The 13965-nt window shown below is 37.2% G+C and overlaps 1 protein-coding gene across 1 annotated transcript in view; it reads left to right on the forward strand.

The window, feature by feature from the left end:
• Positions 1-4473: 4473 nt before the first annotated feature.
• LOC131202409 (sodium channel protein type 1 subunit alpha-like) overlaps positions 4474-13965 on the forward strand; it is a 108474-nt gene continuing 98982 nt past the window's right edge. The window contains exon 1 of the mRNA XM_058191360.1: positions 4474-4625. The gene's annotated coding sequence lies outside the window, so the exon portion shown is untranslated. The remainder of the gene's footprint in view (positions 4626-13965) is intronic.

Here is a 13965-nt window from a genome sequence, read left to right on the forward strand (position 1 = left end):
AAAGAATGTTCTGTAGAGGATATTTGAGAAATGGAAGGACCCAAGGTCATCATTTTTGTTGCTGTTCCATGAGAACTTTGTAGCTATGAAACCTGCTTGACAGTAAAGATAGAAGCTCATTAAATAGTATTGGGTGCATGTAAGTAAGTTAAATAAACAGAAGAGAGGGGAAAAAATACATCCCATAGTTTCATCCCCATACTAATTTTTGCAGCAAGTTTTGCATTGCCTCTGAAACACAAGTCCTACTGGAAAAACGAATAGGCTGCTTTACAAACAAAGAAGCTGGCCTTTTCCCCAACTCTGTTCATTTTTTTTCTTCCTCTCTTCCTGTTCTAAACCCCCATTGTGATCTGCACAACCCAGGGGAGGGGAAAAAATAAAACCGTCTCCCACTTGAACATTCATAGTTGCTTGGTTGTACGTAGGAAAAGCAAATCACAGGTTAAGAATAGGTAATGAGTAGTAGCTCCAGGAACCCAAAGCACATGGTTAGGCATTCATTGGCAAATCATTTGTGGAAAGCAATTGAAGATTCAATCATATAACCATGCAATGTCCTTCCTGTTGAGGATTACTTCAGCTTCAATCACAACAATACAAGAGCAAACAATAGATTTAAACTTAACCGCTTCAATCTTGATTGCAGAAAATATGACTTCAGTAACAGAGTTATTAATGCTATTATAACAGAGTTATTAATGCTATAATAGTTATTAAAAGCTTTAACCAAAAACTGTCTACTGTTGACCTCACCCCATTCCTAAGAGGTCTGTAAGGGGCGTGCATAAGAGCACAAGCGTGCCTACCGTTCCTGTCCTATTGTTTCCCTCCGTTATATCCAATTAATATAGTTATTACATACTTATACTCATATATATGCTTATATATTATATAGTTACTTCATGCTTATGCTTATATATACTGTTGTGACAAAATTAAAAAAAAAACCTTCTTCACAGCAGAATTACATTAGGACAGGGGTGTCCAAACTTGGCCCCTTGAAGAGTGGTGGACTTCAACTCTCAGAATTCCCCAGCCAGCATGAGCTATAAATATGAGCAAGTTGCTGGTTGGGGAATTCTGAGAGTTGAAGTCTACCACTCTTCAAGGGGCCAAGTTTGGACATCCCTGCATTAGTAGGAGCAGCAATGGGTAAAGAAATCTTGTCTTCAAGATTCTGACTTACTTTAAAGTTCTTCATTCATTTAGTAGCAAATTCCTAAAAGGAATCATGGAGTATTTAACTAAACATGCTTACAATGGTCAAAACTGAGGTTTAGAAATGTGGGTCTTTCATTAGCATGTTCAGCTTTATATGCCTGTAAAAGATTCTCAAGGTTTTTCACCGAATTTGCAAAAAATATCCTAAGATTCTTGACAATATTTAGAGCGGGATTAATTTTTCACCCTTATGTTCCCTTCCTAGTTAAGATCAACTGATATGACAGATAGTCCTCAATTTACAACCTGGATTGAGTCCAACATTTCTTTTGCTAAGCGAGACAGTTGTTAAGTGAGTTTTGCCCTATTTTACAACCTGTCTTGCCACAGTTGTTAAGTGAATCACTGCAGTTGTTAAGTTAGTAACACAGTGGTTAAGTGAATCTGGCTCCCCCATTGACTTTGCTTGTCAGAAGGCCACAAAAGGTGATCACAGGACCCCAGGACACTGCAACCGTCATAAATATGAGTCAGTTACCAAGCATCTGAATTTTGATCCCACCGCCATGGGAAATTATGCAACAGTCATGTGAAAAACAGTCATAAGTCACTTTTTTCAGTGCCAATGTAACTTCGAATGGTCACTGAATGAATGGTTGTAAGTTGAGGTCTACCTGAATAATAGCCACCGCTATTATTCAAAGCCTCAGCACAGTCCTCAGCTCACCTACTCAGCCATCCTGTTTCTACACTTAGAGATTCACCTGTGGAAAGACTAAAAGATGACAGCAGTTTCTATTGTCCTGCTTTGTACTCTCTGGTCCTTCTCCTGAAACAACAACAAAAATTACCATGAGTGTTTGCCCATCAAAAACAATATATAGAGGAGAACTTCAGTTTTAACAAGAGAGTTGCTTTTGTGCTCAATTGTGGTCAACTGAGCCCAAAATTTCTGTGGCTAAGACCTTTGTTAAGTGAATTTTGGTCCCATTTTTATGACCTTTCTTACTACATTTATTAAGTGAATCATGGCAGTTGTTAATTTGTAACGTAGTTTTTAAATGAATCTGGCTTCCCCATTGGCTTTGCTCATCAGAAGGTCGCAAAAAGTGATCACATGACCTCAGGACACTGCAACGGTCATAAATATGAGCCAGTTGCCAAGAAAAATGGCAATTCCAAAAACAAAAATGGAATTTTGATCACATGACCATGGGGATGCTGCAAGGTCTTAAGTGTGAAAAACAGTCATTAGTCACTTTTTTTTAGTGGCGTTGTAACTCTGGAGGGTCACTAAACAAACTGTTGTATGTTGAAGACTACCTGTATAAGCTATGTAGTTACATACACAGATGGATTTGTATGGGATTTCTCCACAGATATACTTCCATTTTCACCTCTTGCCCTAGTCCTTTGCTCCTGATTCTTCAGAGATACTTCTAAGCATTTGTGTCAAAGAGAACGACAGAATATCTGGAGCCAGACAGAACAGAAATCTACACATAATTCAATACAGTTACAGAAACTGAAGCTTCCTTGCAACAGGGCAAAAGAAGTTTGTCAAAGTTTTTCAGAAAAACACAACCCCTTAAGCAGGGTTTTGAAGGAAAATAGAGGCATCTTAGTAGATACGATTATGAAGAAAATGAATATGCAGGTGAGACCTAATTGACATAATTCCACAGACCTTAGGGCCATAATAGGAATACAACTTTAGTTGAAAAGTTGTACCATCAGCATACCATCAGCATATGGTATGCTGCAACAGGCAAAGGGGGAAATTAACATTTGAAAAAAACATTAGCAATAGGATAGGAAGGACACTACACCACCTCCCGCTGCCAGATCATGTAGAGTCATATAATATTTACGTGGTGCAAGCAGAATTAGAATATCATATAATTCTGATTTCTCCATATCAAAATGAATAGCCTTAATTTTGCAAAGCTTTTTTGAAGAGAGTGAATGGTTATACATTACTCTTTCCATTAGTTTTTATGTACAAAGTACTATCACATAAGAGCAAACTATCAAAAGAATCAAGACCTGTTTACCAAAATAAAAAGTGTTTTTTCTTCACTCCTATTATAAGATTCACTCCTATTTTACTAATAATTTTAGTAGTTAATAGACTAAATGGTCTGAGTGAATTAAATTCTTGATAGAAAGTTCCATTCATTACTGACACTCATGGTGGTGTTAATTATCACCATGGTTAATTGATTAATCCTCCTCCTTAAGAAGAAACTTACCTATAGTAATAAAACACAACAACAAGAAGAGGAGGAGATCTATTTTGAATTTTCCGGGATAATTCATCTGAATTGTAGATGATAGATTACCTGTTTTATAGTTTGATAGTATTATCAACATCATTTAATATACTGTACAGTCATAATCAATCTATGCAATATTTTAATGAAGAATTTTAAAATACATTCACCTCATTGGAGAGTCATTTTTTAATTCCCCATCATTTTCTAGAAAATTTAAAAGTACTTTGAGAGAGGAGAAAGAAATTGAACTATTATACAGTAACTCACAAAAGACTTAAGTTTACCCAATAACAGAATTCTGCATAAGTCTCAATTCAAAACATCCAAACCAAGTATCAGTGTTCACTTTTACTTGCGTTTGATACCTTTCTCAGCCAAATAACCATCCAAGGAATTTTGAGGTTATAATCTATAGAAAATAATGAATGAACATTCTAACTAGCCAAAATGAAAAGAAACTCAAGTCTAGAGTCCAGTCTGCACATATAATAATCTACATTGACCTCCACACGAATCAAATACCTTTAGCTGAAAATGTAACACAGTCTTTGAACAACAGAAGCTGACCCGAAGGTTTTGCTTTCTTTAAGCAGCAACACATTTACCTAAGTTCAGTGAGTCATTTGCTGACTTAAACATCCCATTAGGAAATTCATTTTAGAGAATCTGACCTTCAGTTCCTCTTCCTCTGCCTTCCGCTCACCAGCATGAGACAGTGACACCCAGGCAAAGCATGCCTCTTCCCTTATTTTGCCTCGCTGTTGCTCACACTAGCTGCTGCTATGCAGTCCTGTAGCATGAGAGCAGGAATTGTGTTAGGTTAGCTTTTGCTGACTGTCACGCTTCTCTAAACGCTCGCTCATCTCTAGTCTGGCTATTCCTGCCAGGGGAAGAAGGACATCGGCTTCTTCAGAGCTAAGCTTGCTTTTCCCAGAGCAGTCCAGGAGGAAAAAGAAAGGGAGAGACTGGGGCATCTTCCTACAAACCAGCCCACCTGCTTGCCAGCGTTTGCTCTTCCTGCCAGGAATGACATTCCAGATTCAGTTCTGACTCCTCATTATGTAAGGCAGTCTAGGTCAAGTGTAGGGGAGAGAGAGAAAGAGAGAGAGAGAGACTCTACCGAACTGAACAAGCTCTGGATTCAGCATGGAAGTTGGATTATGACCTTTTGCTGCATCTACTTAGGTAATATTTTTAATTGCATGTTTAATAGTATGCGGAGAGATTTCCCCCCCCTCCCTGCAGTCATGCGGTACGATGAAGAGAGGTGGGGGGAATTATTCAGAGAGAAAAATATGTTCTGCTTTCTTGCTTGGATAGCATATTTTTACTAAGTTTTGGCTTTGAAATAGTCTGCAAATGAATCGATAATATATTTGCTTAGCAAACATCTTTTTCTCTGCCTGTGGGGAGAATTGCTGTTGATTAGATGGATTAAGCAATTAAACAAATCCATTTCCTTCATGGTGTGCTGTGAGTGCAGAGAGATATCCATGAAAAGAGCTATTCACTATGACTTTTTGCATTGCTTGGGATATATATATATATATATATATATATATATATATATATATATATATATATATATATATATATATATATATATATGAATCTAGAAGCAATCTTTCTTTCAGAAGAGACCTGTTATCTGTGCTTCTGTGTTTATTTTTAAAAAACCCTGAAGATCTTTGCACACACACACACACACACACACATATATATATGAATGATACTGCGGACAAAATTCTAGAGTGAGTGCTCTGCAGAGTCTAGACAAAGCACCTTTGGTGATGGTTGCGGTAGATGATTTGTGCAGGTACAGCGGTTTAAGAAATATGCTGAACTCTGTTCAAGCAGCCTGTGGAGGGGAAAACACCAACTCCCTAAGAGGCTCCTATTGTTTCAGGTTACTGCAACATGGAGAGGAAGAGAGGGGTTGAGAACTCTGATATGGGCTGCATCAGAATAGGCCTCCAGCAGTAGGCAGAATACTTGTGATGCAGCAGGCTTGTGAATGGAATTTCAAGAGCCCAAGAGCTGGGTTTGTCAGAGAACTGGTGCTTAATGAGGCGGCATGATTGCTTTGAATGTGCCCTAAAGCTGATGAGATTTCTGCAGGACCTTGGACAGCGGCGTGGGACTAGTCTTGAGAGCAACAAAATGCACAGTTAAGGTTGCTGTTTTAAAAGCGTGCATATACAGATGTGTTGTGGGTGAGTGGGCTTGCTTGCGTGTGAAAGAGAGAAGGGGGAGGGAGGGAGGGAGACAGAGAGAATTTAAATTAAAATCTAGCAGGGGTGGGGGCAATGTATTCATTCAGTCAGCACACTAACTCATTAAATTGCCAGCTGATTGTTGCATTCTGGAACGCAGTATTCACACATGCTGCTTCCCCTCCTCCACTTTCTTTCAGAAGTGAAGCATCTCTAGCATATAAGGGATAGGAAGGGCTGTCCTTATTTAGCTGCAGGATGTTGCTTGTGCCTTTCATTTCTCTCACTTTGGTCCAAACAAGCAGTGAATATTTTCCGCTCTATTATTCATTCATATCTAAGGGTAAGTAGCCTGATTCTCGTTTCCTAATTATTATTGGGGTGAACATTATTGGGGACTTTACCAGATACTGTTAAAGTGAGAGGTGATGAGACATGGTAGCCTTTTAATTGCTGCTATTTATATACAGGTTTAATGCACAGGAGATGGGCTGTACAATGAATTCCACCCTTAAAGTCTTCTCATTTTTGTTTTGAAGAATTATGCAAGATGTGATGTTTAAAAGATAAATTTATGGCAATCAGAAATACCACTGAAAAGTTTTTCTTAAAAAAAAATCAATATCTGGAGAGGCTAGAGAATTTTGGATAAAAGAGAAGATATTTTGTACTATTGTGCAGCTATATGTTTTAGTCCTCAAGGTAACACATTTTACAATTTTTTTTCAAACCTATGTCCAGGTTTATTTAATAGAAGTAGGTCACATTTGTTTCAGTGAACTTTGTTTCTGAATATACGAGTGTAACCTTAAGAATTGTTTAGATTTACAGCTTTTTTTCTTCATTAGGGAGGGTAGTATATTCTTCTGCATTGGTAACTGAAAAGAACATGCGTATATTACAGAAAGTTGTGGATATTGATTCAATTCCATTAGCCAGTCAAATTGACATATTTCTATTCATCATTATGATGTGAATTCACAAATCTGCTTAGAATGTTCTCCTAAACGAGTAAGTATAGGATAGTAGGTATAAGACAGAATGACAGTGCAATTCTATATTTGTGTAGTTGGAAGCAGGTCTCATAGAGTTCAGTAGAATAAGTGAGTTAAAACTGCCTTCATCTCTACACAATATGATGGGAATGATGGGTGTTATAGTGTAGAAACCTCTAGAGGGCACTAAGCTCAGACAAGTAATATAATTCCCATTGAACCTTTTTGTTGAACACTCCACAACTATCATTAATTCATTGTAATTGTGAAACAGGATTACTGGTTGAGTTCACTTATCATGCTAAGCCAGAATGTCATTTTATTGGCTTTGACTTAACATGTTGAATTAGTTAATTATAGTTTATGGCTTAAATATTTAACCCAGCCATTCCATTTCAGTAAGACATGGTTGAAATAAACCATAACTGAGATATATATTAACCCATGCTATATCTCAGTGAATGATTATAAAGAAGTGCTTGGAAAATTCATGAGACTCGTTGCAAAGTTTAAACAAGGAATGAAAGCAGTTCTGGGAGCATTATTCATAATTTGATTTGGTTGTACAACATACCACATCATGTTTAAAACATACTTTTTATTTAGTGCAGAATGTGACCTAGCTATTGTGGCTTGTGAACGTATGTTTGATGACTGAGCAGATTCTTTACTCCTAGAAAATTGTTTATAAAGTATAACTTAGATTGTCTGAATAAGATTGGTTTTCTTATAGAATTGGGTTAAGCTGCCTTTTGCTGTTGCCATTGCATATTTTTCATGCACCCTTGTAGCCTTCTAAGCAAACCAAGTTATAGAATATAATCTTGGTGATGTAAAAGGTTTGCAAATGGTGTAGGTGGTCAGATGCTTACAAAATGCCCCACAGGAAGTTATAAAAAAAGCTATTGCTAAGGCCAGCCTGTATGGATGAGTTTTGTGGGAAGCCTCTGCAGTTCTGGACAAAGAAGTCAACAGAATTGTAAGCAAAAGACTTCTAACATTGTTATGTATGTATTGTTATAATATCTAGAAACATAACATCTCACATAGTTGGAAAAAATACGATGTCATCAGATAAACTTCACATTGTGCTCTTAGCAACCATTCCTCTGTTCCCCTTTTTATTCCCAGTTCATAGTTCTATTATTCTTAAATTTAGTTAGATACCATCCAAATAAATTGAACCTAAAGAAGTCATGGCTAACTTTTCCGTATTGAATTTACAAAAGATAGCTAACCAGAGATTCACATCTTAACAGCTTGATAAACTCTAAATCCCTGCCCCCCATTTAAAGGTTCAATAACAGAACTACTGCTAGTGAAATACTGATATTGTACCAGGATATATAGGTGCAACTGCATTTACTACCGCGTCTCTAAAACCATGGAATTATTTCTTTTTATTTCTGTACCTTTTAAATCTTAGAACATTGTTATTTTATGATGGATTAATGACTTAATTTGGTAATGAGAGAGACCAGAGACTGTTGGTTGGTTGAATGAGACTAAAGAGATGCACTCTCACTGCTGTTAAATGGCCTGCTGAGCTGAGGCTTGCTTGGGTTGCGCAGCATAGCATTATCTCGGTTACTCTCACTTTGTGCTAAATAGGAGGAACTTTCCGTGTTACCAGACTGCAAAAACTTTACTTGCACAGGAGGCCAAAAAATGGAAGTTGGAGTCTGTTATTTGGGGAAAGTTGCACTTGACAGTGAAGTTCTTCCCCCCTCCCTCCCAAATGACACTTAGGAGGATGCAGTGATGCTAGTCTATCACTAACTGTTTGACAACATTTTTAAAGGAAGGTGAAATTTAGTTGATTTGCCAAGTATTTTTTGAGTGGACCCTTTGCTATCTTTGATTCTGTACTTGATGAAGATACATATACCCTTCCTCTATATTCCAAGCTATTTCCGCTTGGAAGGGAGTTAGGACATTATCTGATGGGCAAAGAAAGCATATTTACTGCTACCATAGACAAACTTCCACAACTGTGTATGATTTGCCATGTCGGCTACATGCTAATTCCTACATGCTAGTAATCAGTACAATTGCTGGTAATATCTCCAGAATTGGCTAAAAATGGATTGTGTAAAAAGCACGTTGTTGTAATAATATTTTAATTCTGAATGACTCTACCTCCCAAAGTATTTTATCATAAAATGGACCTCTTATATAGTGTTACATAGTATTCCAACTCTGTCTAAGCTTGCTTAAATTTACATTTGAATTTTCACAGCAGTACAAGAAGCCAGCCATGGGTATTTGTGATTTGAGCATTTAATGGCAGTGATTTTAGAATAATCATTGAGTTATTGCAAGGCTGAGCCTGGACATTAACCTACACCATATATGGTTAGTTTATTGTTTGATTTGGGGCTTAGCCTGAATTCGGCTGTTGTGGTTTCTAAACCATAGTTTGTGATTTGTTATATTTCTAGCCAGCCAATGTAAAAGAATTGCTCTTCTTATAACTTTTCAGACTAGTTGAATCTCCTTATACAAATAGAGGGGGGGGTTGCCCTTTTCAGAAATGCTTTGGAGTAGCAATAGGTTGGATGGGTGGGGTAGCAGTGAGTTAAAAGTTTTTTTCCTTCTCAGGGTCAATGTTGAAGGGCAATTTGGCACCTGTTAAAGGCAATTTTGTCCTCCTTTTATTATTCCATGGTCACTTGCCCTTTCTGTCATTCATGAGAGGAGCAGCTTCCAGTTGCTGTGCTCTCTTCTTCAGTATTGTGTGGGGCAGATCACCCAGGCAAGCAAACTGACAGGAGTAAAAGTACCTGAAGGAGATTCCATTACTAACCTTCTCTGGAGCTTGTGAGGCTGACTTCTTCACATAATACCAAACCAGTCCATGGAATTCACTTCAAACAGCCATAGCTAGAAAGAAGATCCTTATCAAAACAGTTGTTCTGATGTAGCCAATTCTGAGGGCTTGCTACAAATGTCCCCTCCCCACCTCCAGCTTTGACAATTGGAGTGTCCTAAAGACACTAAACTATAAACCAAGAGTCTTTGAGTTTTAGCCCTGCTATAGGCATGGAGGTAATTTGGGGCCTCTATTGTAGGAGGAGGCCATGCTAGTCTCCACTGGCAAAAAATAAATAAAAAATGAGTATGGTAGCATCTTTTCATTTATTATGAAATTTAAATCTTTTCTGACTGACACATTTTTATTAAAAGCCGTAAGCTCCTTTCATCAGATACAAGAGTGGCTTGAATTGGTGTAAAATTTAAATGAGTGTGAGTGGAGAAACTGTTAGGAGAGGAAGACTATGGAATTCAGATGCAGATTTCATGTGAGACAGATTACAGTACTTTATCAACCAACAAATCTAATGTGTTAAAAACCTCTCATATTTGTTGTGTTCTTTTGAGATTGCCTGAAACCTTTTGCTGTACATAAATTACAGTTCATAAAACCTTAGGCTTTGTAATAAAGTTTGGTAATTAGAAATGATGCTATCAGACTCCACCTCCTTTATGGGGCCTCCAGTCACCCTCTGCCCTGGGAAGAAGGGAACGGCAAATCACTTCTGAAAATGTTGCCAAGGAAACTGCAGGGACTATCCAAGCAATTGCCACAAGTCAAAGCTAACTGGTACACCTGTACATGTGTGTGTGTGTGTGTGTGTGTGTGTGTAGAAAGAGCGGGAGAGAGACCTAGAGAATCCAGGCAAGTACCGTATTTTTATTGTACAAACTGTTAACAAGTATGGAAGGGATAAACTATCTTGAAATGGTAAATTGCATGTAGCATTTTCTAAGATCTTTTTTTCTCTCCCTCTACAATGATCTGAAAAGTCATCTACCCAGCATAGGCTTCTAAAATTTTGTTGCAAAAACTGTTAACAAGAAGACAGTCACAGAAAATGCTTGGCTTTGATTAGATATAACAAGTCCAGTGCCACCTACTGGCAAAATGATGAAGTGATACTATCCAAATAAGGGGGGATGGGGAGCCTGCAGCTGCATAACAGGCAGAGGAAAAAAAACACCTCAGAAAGTATCCTCCCTAGCTTCCCAAACTTTAAAAGAGACAGATTTATATTATCAGACTTGCAAGACTCTCTTAACATAGCCTCATGAAAAAGGCTCATGAAGCTGGTTGGGTTTCCTCTGGTCTGCTTGGGAAGGCTGACATATATACAAAGTTAAAGAATATGTATATGACTTCTGAATTTTTCAACAGATAATCACAATTTTACTCTTCTTTCTTCCTCTTAGAAGTCCCTTCAGCAAAAAAAGTCTATATACGGTTTTCAGTCTTTCTAAAAAAAAATTTTTTTTTCTATGACCAAACAGTTTAGTTTTGCCATTCCTATGAATTCTGACATTTTCACAATCCATTTCTCCATTGTGAGGATTTCCTTATTCTTCCATCTTTGTGCATAAAATTATCTTGCTACAATATACAAAATCAATCTACCATGCGTCTTTTTTAATTCATTGTCCATAAGTCCCAGTAAAAGAGGTTTCGTTTCTTTGCAATACTAATATTTTGCATCACAGTGTGAATTTGTGATGCACTGCAAAATTTCTTGATTTGCACACAAGTCAGCCATGGACGATTAAAAAGTTCCCTCATGTTTTCATAGTTCCAACACTGGTTTGAAATACATTTATGCATATTTTGATAATTTCTCTGATGTGGTATACTAACAATATATCATTTTAGGAAAAAAACTCTTAAATTATGACACAATGTAAATTTAATACCAGTTCCACATTATCTCCCAAGCGTCCATTCCTATGTTATACCAAAAGTAATAGCTCATTAATTTGAACTTCTATTTCAAATCTTTACAAATATATACTTTTGCTATTAGATATTCATCATGTTTACATAATTCAGTTTCAAATTCCTTTTGTGTTATTCAATTCCAGTTGCCTTTTCAGTTCCAGTCCTGTAGTTGATGTCATGTTACTTCCCAAGACTGCTACAGTTCTCTTCCAATAACCGCACCATCAACTTCATTTCACTGAGATCTTTTACGTCATGAATTTGAAATAATTTTCTGAGCTAGATAAGCAGCTCAATCATTGCACTGAATCCAGCAGATAAATAAATAAGATTTTTGCACATTTAGTGAAAATGTCTTTTCCCTTGCTTACTCAGCATGACCACCCAAAATTGTTGCAAAAATGATCCACCCCTTGTGGGATGTTCTTCTACAAAAAAGGATAGATTGCATTCAGGGTGCACTTATGGTTAATAAGGGCAGATGAACACAATTAAATAAGTAAAGCATGCAGAGAATTGTACCATAACTTCTTTAACTATAGTGGGCTTTCAAAGTGCCTACCTTCCTTGGTCTTTCAAAAAATATTGTTGGAATTAAAAAATATTGTTGGAATTATGAGGATATCCATGAACCCAATCTTGTCAGTGTTGCACTTAAGCTTGTTCCTAAACATTCAAACTCCAGTAGTGTCTAGGCACTGGAGATACAATATCAGTTGATAGCTCAGGGTCAAGTTATACATCAATATCATCAATATATTGTGGATATACAGTATTGTGGATGCCTGACCCATCTAATCACTAATCATACCCAGCATCTTCATGTAGATATTAAACAAGAAGGCAAGCTCATTAGCCCTATAGAGTATCACATTAATCAGAGACTTTGATCCTAACCCATTTCTTTTGTTAATATTCACTGAAGTGAGGTCTGTAAGGGGCGTGCATAAGAGCACCAGTGTTGCCTACCGTCCCTGTCCTAATGTTCCCTTTAATTGTATTCATTTATGTATTCAATTCATGCTTATACTTATATATATATTCTAATATGTACTTGACAAAATAAATAAATAAATAAATAATAAAAATAAAAGTTGTCTGTTCTTTCCTGTCACATTGGATAAAGTAAGGATGCTCCAGGTCCCTTCTCTTAAATGGTGCCATCTTGTGGCACTTAGAAAGTGTACCTTTTCCATAGCAATGATCTGGGGACCTAACCCTAAGTGGGTTTACCCTCCAATGGGATTTTTCCATGTATTTTACCTAGAAAAGCCTGTCTGAAAAAGTCTGCACCCTTCTAAGCATACTGGTGCGGTAAGAATTCATTGGCAACATCCATGTTGCTCTGCGACTTCATGGGGACCTAACCCTAACCCTAAGTGGGTTTACCCTCCAATGGGATTTCTGCATGTATTTTACCTGGAAAGGTAGATAAGCCTGTCTAGCCATAGCAATCCCTGAACTATGGCATATCCTTCCCCTTGAGATCTGGCAGACCTCACCTCTTAACCTCTCAGAAAGCTGTAGCCCTGTTCTAAGCAACCCAGAGTTGTTATTCTAAGATACAAATCTTTTAAATAAAAAATGAATAAATAAATGTGGTCAGTATATCCAGAGCATTGATGAAGCAAGAGGAAGATACAAGTGCTACAAATGTCCCTTTTGATACTACAGTAGAATAGCATAGATTGGTTTATTTAAATATATCTAGTTCTGCCACATTGCTTAAAACTTGTTTTTATTTTATTTTGATGATTTCTTTGTTTACAAATGGATAATGGACAAGCAACTGTAAGGCCTTGAAGATGTCCATAGCATCTCACGTACCTTTTTTCTCACATACAGATTTTTCAAAGCATGATTGTTTTCCTGAGAGAATCACCAACCAATCTTCATCAGTAACTCTGGGGTGAAAAATGAAAGTTAGTCTCCCAGTTGTCTATGATCCACCTCAATACTTACACAAATGCAAAACTGCTAGACAATATTTTCATCATTCACAAAAGTTGTTCTCAGATGTAGAGATCCCTCAACTATCCAGAAAAAGTAGCATCTTGTAGTCCTGTGCAAATCATTCAGTGAATTGCTCTTCTGGATCTGCACCTTGAAGTCCCCAAATAGTCATTGCCTGAAGACTAAGCCTTCTAAGCATATGTGTGCCTGACCAGAAGACATTTCAACCAGTCACTCCAGCTGCTTCGTGGCTTCAAAGACAAGATTCAGAGAGAAGTTTTCTCATAAGCAAAATGCCTCATTGAATGATTTGCACAGACTTGGCACTTGTACTTGATGCTGCGTGTATAAATTTCCTTCCGTCCCAAGCCAGTGGCGCTGTAGGAAATGATGGAAAGAAAACTGTTTTGCATCTTAACGTGAACAGGACTATTTAGTGGTTTCTAACTTCACCAAAAAAATAAATAAGAAAATAATCCATTTAATAATCCAATTAAAAATGAAGAGGGAAACAACTGAAAAGAGAAATGTAAAGGTTCTGGAAATGCTCATTTCTTATCATCAGTTTGGTCACTTCTATGTACCTGAATTTGGCTTTTGGCTGACTTTTTTTTTTC

Source organism: Ahaetulla prasina, chromosome 1 (genome assembly GCF_028640845.1).
Source record: "Ahaetulla prasina isolate Xishuangbanna chromosome 1, ASM2864084v1, whole genome shotgun sequence".
Taxonomy (NCBI): domain Eukaryota; kingdom Metazoa; phylum Chordata; class Lepidosauria; order Squamata; family Colubridae; genus Ahaetulla; species Ahaetulla prasina.